Source organism: Silene latifolia, chromosome 5 (assembly GCF_048544455.1).
Source record: "Silene latifolia isolate original U9 population chromosome 5, ASM4854445v1, whole genome shotgun sequence".
NCBI classification, from domain to species: Eukaryota; Viridiplantae; Streptophyta; class Magnoliopsida; order Caryophyllales; family Caryophyllaceae; genus Silene; species Silene latifolia.
This window is the reverse complement of record NC_133530.1, coordinates 74,919,115-74,927,152: the sequence shown is the minus strand read 5'-3', so window position 1 is coordinate 74,927,152 and position 8,038 is coordinate 74,919,115.

Genomic DNA, 8,038 nt, shown 5'->3' with positions numbered 1-8,038 from the left:
TTGTGACGCCTACAACATAGCAATCACACACAAATCCAGCAACCTAAAGGACACAACTAACAAAAAGAATGGGAAATAACTAGATAATACAATAAAAGAAGGTACAAGGGAAGAGAATACCGGGTAAGAGCTTATGATTCCCCCAAACCAGCAGAAAAACAGGGGAAATTAATCATCCGTGCAATTCCTATCATCGTCAGCTACCAAAAGATGAGGTGACTCGATCGAGCCCCATGACACTCGATCGAGGAACCTACTGTCGAGCAAGAAATCTGCATTTAAAACAAATGCGCACACAAATCATAATCAATACAAGTTAAAGCTCATAATAATAAATCAAAAAGTAGCGCATGTGCTACACACAAGCATAAGTAGCCCCAATAAATAGTCCAAGCAAAGAATAAAAACAATGAAAATTGTCCTGGCTCATCAAACTCAAAGTTTATAAAATATGAGCAAGCATGCCCATCACTCTTCAACTCCTCATCCATGGGTAGGAGATATGGCTCTTCATCCGTCATAGGAACTTCCTCAAAGACTTTGACGGGCTCCTTTTTGAAAATTTCGGCCTCTAAAGCATCCAACTCAGCTTCTATGTCAAAATTCTCATCAAAGTTGTAAACCATCTCAGGAGGTGGACCATCTCCATATATAAGCTTCTCTATCTCATCCACTTCCTTGCTCCATGGATTAGTGGTAGAGAGCTTGAAGCGTTTAGGAATAGAAGCAACCGTGGGTTCAGAGTGACTTGTTAATGTAGGCATCTTTGGTGCTGCAGAAATCAAAGCTGCAGAAATAAGAATGTCCTCTTCTAAGGACGAGTCTTCTGCGAAAGTATGCCGCTCGTAGTTAAGTGTACTCAAGTCTTCCACTTGACTTACTTCTCTTTGAAATTTTCGTCTGTAGCGAAAAGTCTTTTCTGGCTTGGGAAAAAACGGTAGGATCTCTAACCTGTTAGACCTGGGCATACACGAAAACAACAAGAAAAAATAAAATTGTCTCAAGGAACTGAAGTTCCCTGAAACAAAAGACAAAAACAAACAGAAACAAACAGAACAATTGTTGCCTCCCCGGCAACGGCGCCAAATTTGATAAGGCTAAAGTCGTATCACCTTAATCAAAATAAATCCTAGCTTAGTACTAACAAAATAGCTAGCGTTAAGTCAGGGTCAAATCCACAGGGAGGCGGTGATTATCTAGTTTAATTATATTTAAATCTGTCTTAAAGTAACCAATTGTGGGGGTTTGTTTTGTTTGTATGCTAACTAACTAATTGCAAGTAATTTAAAGGGCAAATAACAATAATATTAAAGGTCTAGGATTTCCGGTTCACTAGGTCAATTATATGGGGTCTATTAATCAATTGTTAGATCTATCAAGCTGTCTAAGGTCATAAGATCAGTCGACTCTATTATGCCCTTTAGATCGATTCTAACATGCGGTCGCTATAATTAGATACAATCTATTTAATTATCGCAGCCTATATTAATTCTAACCCGGTCGGTGAAAGGATTAATTCGCTACACTAATTAACAACTCATGCCTAAGTTAATTAACTAGAATAAGAACAATAATCAAACGACAACTTATATGATTTCCCTAGCAATTAATCAATTTCCCCCTTTTAATTAACCTAGATCCCCTTCATCCTAGATGAGGAAATTAGCTACGCATAATAGAAAGAATAACAATAATAGTAATGGAAAACATGATGAACAATAATAAAGATAAACAAGTAATTGAAATAATAATTGAAGAAAGATTAGAACAATACCGTAATTAAAGGCAATAGATCCGAACAATAATTAAACTAAACTAAGTATTTGAGAGAGTTTTCTAAGGTAGCTATACTAAACCTATGTAAAATAAGGCATAAATAACCTAGGGTACGAGTTTTGGTATTTATAGTAGTCATAACCGACTTAAGGAAATTTGCGGAATATTGCGGAAACTAGTGGTTCCTCGATCGAGCCAAGGTGCACTCGATCGAGGCACCAATTCCCAGATACCCCAACTCTCGACATTTCAAAGTTTATTGATTAGGTTGGTTCCTCGATCGAGTCGAGAGGTGACTCGATCGAGCATGAAGTTCCTCGATCGAGCCAAGGTTGACTCGATCGAGGCACCAATTTTCTGCTTCGCGCACTGAACTTCAAATGGCCGCCATTTCTTCGTTGCTTGTCAGAAACAAGCGATTTTTGCGGCGTTGGAAAGCTAAGAAGATAAGCTTTCACCTCCAATTGTAATAACTTGAAAATATGTTGTAGAACTCGAGATATGGCTATTCAAAGTAGGCACTTGTAATAAGAAGCTCTTTTCTTCGTGTTTTCTTCTTAACTTCTTTTCCTTCATTCTTATGGATTCTCGTGCCATGCTTCGTGTATCCCTTCATGCCCACTCCGCGATGCTCATTTCATTCCTTTGCTCCTCAAATGCATCATTCCTGCATCAAACATCAAAAGGCGGAAGTATCGACATTCTAACTTAAAAGGCATGTAAATGCTATAAACTAGCACGAAAACCGTATCAAAGCAATTAAGGGGAGGCATAAATATGTATATAATTATGACTCATCAATTATCCTTCTAATCTTGTAAATAATTCGTATTAATCGGTTTCATCCATGTTTATTGCTTTTATCACCTCATTCATATGTAAATAATCTATTAATCACTTCCATCCGAGTAAATAATGCTAATCAATCATTAAATTACCAATTAACATTAACGGCTTGCAATTCCGGGTTCACGAGCCAGAACTGAGCCAAGGAACAGAAGCAGCGACTGCTGCGCCTCTTCCAAGGGACGCAGCTCTGCAGCGCCTCTTCCTGGTTGATTTATGTCTCTGAACTCCCGTGTTGATTTGACCTAGTATTAATTACGTGTTTAATTGACTATTACTCGTATTATCGCCTAATATGTTCGTTAATTTATTCGTTTGTTCTTTTCCAAACCATCCGTTTTAAAAGTATTTTCGACATAAATCATTTAAATCCGATGTAATTATTGTAATTTTCATTATTGTATTTTTATTGTATTTAATTTATTGTATCATATTGTATGCTTTCAATGTAATTGAATTTAAATCCCAATTCGACCCAATTGTATGCTAAAACTATATGTTTCACCGACTTAGTATTAATTCTCACATGTTAGGATTAAAACATTGGATGTTGCATTGCATGCATATAACCGTCAATATATCGAGTATAGACAATTTCCCTAATCATTAGTAGAGGCCGCTATCGAGGCGGGCGGGATTAGGTGTTCGATCAAAAGAGCTTCCTAATACGTACCCCCACCCCTTACTCCAGATCTCTGCGAACATCCGTATTCATTGATATCCACGAGAGTCATTCTAGACATAGAATGCTAAGGGTAACGAGTGCTTAGTGTTCATGTCTTTACTTTGTGTCTTGACATGGCACGAGGTATTCGAACTGTTTCCAATTTTCCACAATAAATTGGTGGCGACTCCACAAATGCAAACGCTTGTTTCCCAAGCGCCCCTGTGGCCCATGTCCACAGTTTGGCGACTCCGCTGGGGAAAACACACTTACGTGTAGCCAAAAGGGTGAAACTTGAACAAGGTTAGGGAATAGTTTATACAAGACAATTGTCGGTTTTCATAACTCGGTCTTCCTAGATCGTTTATTCGGCCTTCCTAGGCCCAACCCAACCCATTCGACCAATCGTCCCGTCTAAACGGTCCTAATTCTTATTTGGGCCTAAGGATGGATAGCGATTGACGTCATCCATACCATGGTACTTACTCTTGTTTGTATCAAGGACTTTCACTACTTGAGGAAATGGACTAGGAATCGGCCTTACTCTTGTTTGGTACGAGCCTCTCCAAAGACTTCGGGTTTGATCGTTCGGTATGACAACCCACCCTTTAAACCAAAACCCATTTAAATGCACTCAGCATCCCGTTATAATGCTTGTATATTGTTTGTACCATACGTGATCACCCTTTTCTAAACGAAACCATGACGATTTTTTGTAAAAATTCAAAATCCTTCTTTAACATGTAAAATTTCGAATTTGGGCCTAATATTAGCACAAAACAAGCCGAAACTCTGTCCAATTGTCGAGTCAAATTCGGGCCTCAAAACCCATTTCAAAACCTCACTTCGAGTCCACTCCTACAACTACACTAAAGTTGATAAGGACCAACATTTTTCAAACCTTGTCATTTCCTCAAAACTCACTACACAAGTAGCACACTCCCACTTCATGAGTCAAAACATTTCTTTTCAAGTAAGTGTGCTAGAGTGGTCGATAGTGTTTTGATTCATCGTCGATCTCTTATTCAGCTTCCAAGATGCCTGAAACAAGCGACGTGAACTTCAGTCAACTCCATAATAGTAATGATCAAATCCTAACCGCGCTAGCTCGTCTCCAAGTTACTCAAGACCAAGTGTATGATCGCCTTGACACCATTGAGGGCCGAATATATGCCGTGGAAACGAGGATGCCTCCTCGAGAAAGTGAGATCTCTGATGACTTCGTGAATGACTTCGGGGATGAAAACCCTCCCATGGGTATGACTGCAACTGAGAAACGACTCCAATACTTAGAGGAGCAATTGATGTATCTTAAAGGGGATGACATTTATAGGGAGAATAACCGCAAATATGAGGCCGTAAGTTCCAAGTTTCCAACCAACTTCAACATGACGGATATCCCTAAATTCAAGGGGCATGAAAACCCTTTAAACCATATCCGTGCCTTCAAGGATTACATGTCTATCAAAGGCATTAAACCCGAGATGTTCTTAAGGATCTTTCCTTCATCTCTTGACACCATCCCAAAATAATGGTTCTATTCGCTAGATCACAAGAAAATCGTTACTTGGGACGATGCCGCAATCGAGTTTGCTAAACAATACGCGGATAATGCTGAAATCCAAGTCAACATGCGCACTTTAGAGGTTCTTACCCAAAATGACAAAGAAGGTTTCACCGATTTCCTAAGTCAGTGGAGGAAGACTAGTACTCAACTTGTTGAACGTCCGGATGAGGCTACCCTTGTGGAGAAATTCGTGGATAACCTAAAGCCCATCTATGCAAATCATTTGAGGTATCAAAACATCAAGACTTTCAAAGATTTAACCGTACAAGGGACAAGGATCGAAGATGACATTCGAAAAGGGCTCTTGTTCAAAACGATAGGTCGTGGATATCAAGGCTCAACAAGTCGTTTTTACGGCTCTACTAACAAGACTAATGAAGTTAACCTCCTTGAGCCATCTAAGAAGAGTACCCTCCAAGGAAATTCACAAATCTAGGGGACACATATTCCAACGCTCTGAAAAGATTGATGAAACTCGGGAAACTTCAACCCATAGGCCCTACGCCCGAACCAGAAAAGAAATCCAAGTTCTGGGATGAGAATTCGTACTGCGAATACCATAGAGGTAAGGGACATGATACAGAGAAATGCTACAAATTGAAAAATGTACTTCAAGACATGATTGAAGACGGTCGCCTACCAATACCACCTGGAGGTAAGCCTAACAACACTAAGAATCCTCTTGAAGTTCTAGTGATTACAAATGAAGAATCTACCATAGATTGTTCACATCTCATTTCCCCAGTCGAAGACGAAGTTCATGCAATAGAAAATGAAGGGAACTATTCCATCATTTCCCCAACCATCACTGATTTCATCGCATGGGCAAAAAGTGTGGATAGGCAAGTATCGGAACTAGAGAGTGCAGTGGCAACCTTACGTGGCTCCAACGCCACACCTAAAGATCGTGCACCACTAGTTTTCTCTCAAAACACTACAATGCAAGAAGTAGTAGCCATGGTTGATGAAATAGTCGACCAAATTATCCATTTAGAAGCTGAAATCATAAGAATGAGGGAACTTGCTACTATCAATGGAATATGGGCCGATGATGACGAAGATCCGTATCTCACTGAACACTACTTAGTCAAAATCAGTGAGGAAATAGTCCAGAATTGTGAAGAGCAAGATGTAGATCACCTCACTCGTTCAGGGCGCCCATACCAAAATACTTCTCAAAATGGTCCCATAGCAAATGGCCCAACCAATGTAGTCACACCAAGTGATAATGAATAAGGCTCTACCGACCATCTACTAAAGCAACTACAAAAGACAAAGGCTGATCTTTCAGTCTGGCAATTAGTGTCAAGCTCGTTCCCACATCGCCAAGCTTTACTGCAAGCCTTGGCCAAACTAAATGTGGCACATAACTCCACACCCGATGATGTAGTCAACTTGGTCTTCCAAGAATCACCAAAGCTAAGTAATCCTATTACTTTCTCGGATGAGGATTTGCCTCCCTTCAGTGCTAGTCATAACTTGGCTCTCTATATCACCGTCATTTGCTTAAAGAAGAATGTGCCAATGACCTTAGTAGATGATGGCTCCGCAGTCAATGTCATACCCTTGAAAACGGCATACAAATTAGGAATGAAAGAGTCGGATTGGACCCTTACCAACCAAGATGTTCGCGCATATGATGGTACACGACGAAAGGTGGTGGGACTTGTTGACCTAACCATAGCCACAGGGCCGATTGAGCGAAAGGTCAATTTCCAAATATTAGACATTGAGGCATCCTTCAACATACTTCTGGGAAGACCCTGGATTCACGCTTCCAAAGCGATAACATCCACACTCCACCAGAAAATCAAAATACCACTAAATGATAAGGTGGTGACGATCACTTCGTCGCCCATCAAGGCAATCATCGAAAAGAAGTCAAGCAATCAAGTCCTTACAGATCCAGTACACGTGCTTGGGGGCTTCCATATCATAAACATCATAGAGAGTGAATTGGCACCATTGTACTTCAATCCCCACTCTAACCTAGTGGTCGACCACATACTCAAAACCCAGGGATACTTCCCGGGAATGCCTTTGAATCCCATCCGAAGGAGCACCATTGCTCCCTACAAGGAGGGTAATTCACAAAGAATACCCCTTGGATTAGGATACAAACCCACCAAAGAGGAAGTCCTCTAGATGCTCGCTCAATTTCAAAACCGTAAGAATGTGGGAGTCCAAATGCGACCCTATCTCCCTACCCTAAATGGATACTTCGTTAGGGAAGGCAGTCAAGAACTCTTTCACGGATTTCCCGAACCTTGGCATTATCTCGAAAGGAAGTTAGCCGGAATCGAGATCTTTCACGATTGCTACTTCATCCCTCCATAAACGATTCCTACCGCCAAGACTCATCAAGCACCTTGCCTAGACGAACAAGCCGTGAGCCTACTATTTGGAGAAGATCGATTTGTTAGAGCCGCGCAGGACGAGATCATTACTATGATACTTCAAGATGATCACTTCAACCCTACCGCGTTAATCACATAAATCAACACTAATCAGCAGAAAGGATGGAGAAAATCGATCAAGTGGACAAACAATCAAGGAAGACTCTTCAAGCTCACTACTGGAGAAGGAGAGATGTTCAAAGGAGAACCAGAAGACGATGAATTCGAGCCAGAGTCAGAGTCGAAGTCTAGAGAAGTTCCTAGATAGTCTCCTCCTGTCGTCATTCCCACTCCCCTCGTTTCTCCCAGCCTAGTATCGAATAGCAACAGTGGTTCGGGAAATGTCCCAACCGCTGTCCCTTTACCGCCACTGACCACAGATCAGATGGCTTTTTTGTTTCAACTTTTCTCAAATCATAATATGAATAAATCAGGTTCTGCTTACTCTTCGTGTTATCTTGAATGCAATTTTGTTTACGATGATGATGAGAATGACACAGACCCTGACTCGATTGAAATACCTCCCTACATAGCCAAAGAAATACTACAAGAGGGGGAAGGGGGACCAGTGATAGAAGATACTGAACCCATCAACGTAGGAACTGAACTAGAACCCCAAGAACTTAGGATAGGGACAACCCTGAGCCCCACCGAAAGGGCCAATTTCATAAACCTTCTACACGAGTTCAAAGACATTTTTGCTTGGTCCTACAAAGATATGCCAGGGATCGACAGGGAGATTGCAGAGCATAGAATCCCAATCAAACCAAGGTTCAAACCCGTGAAATA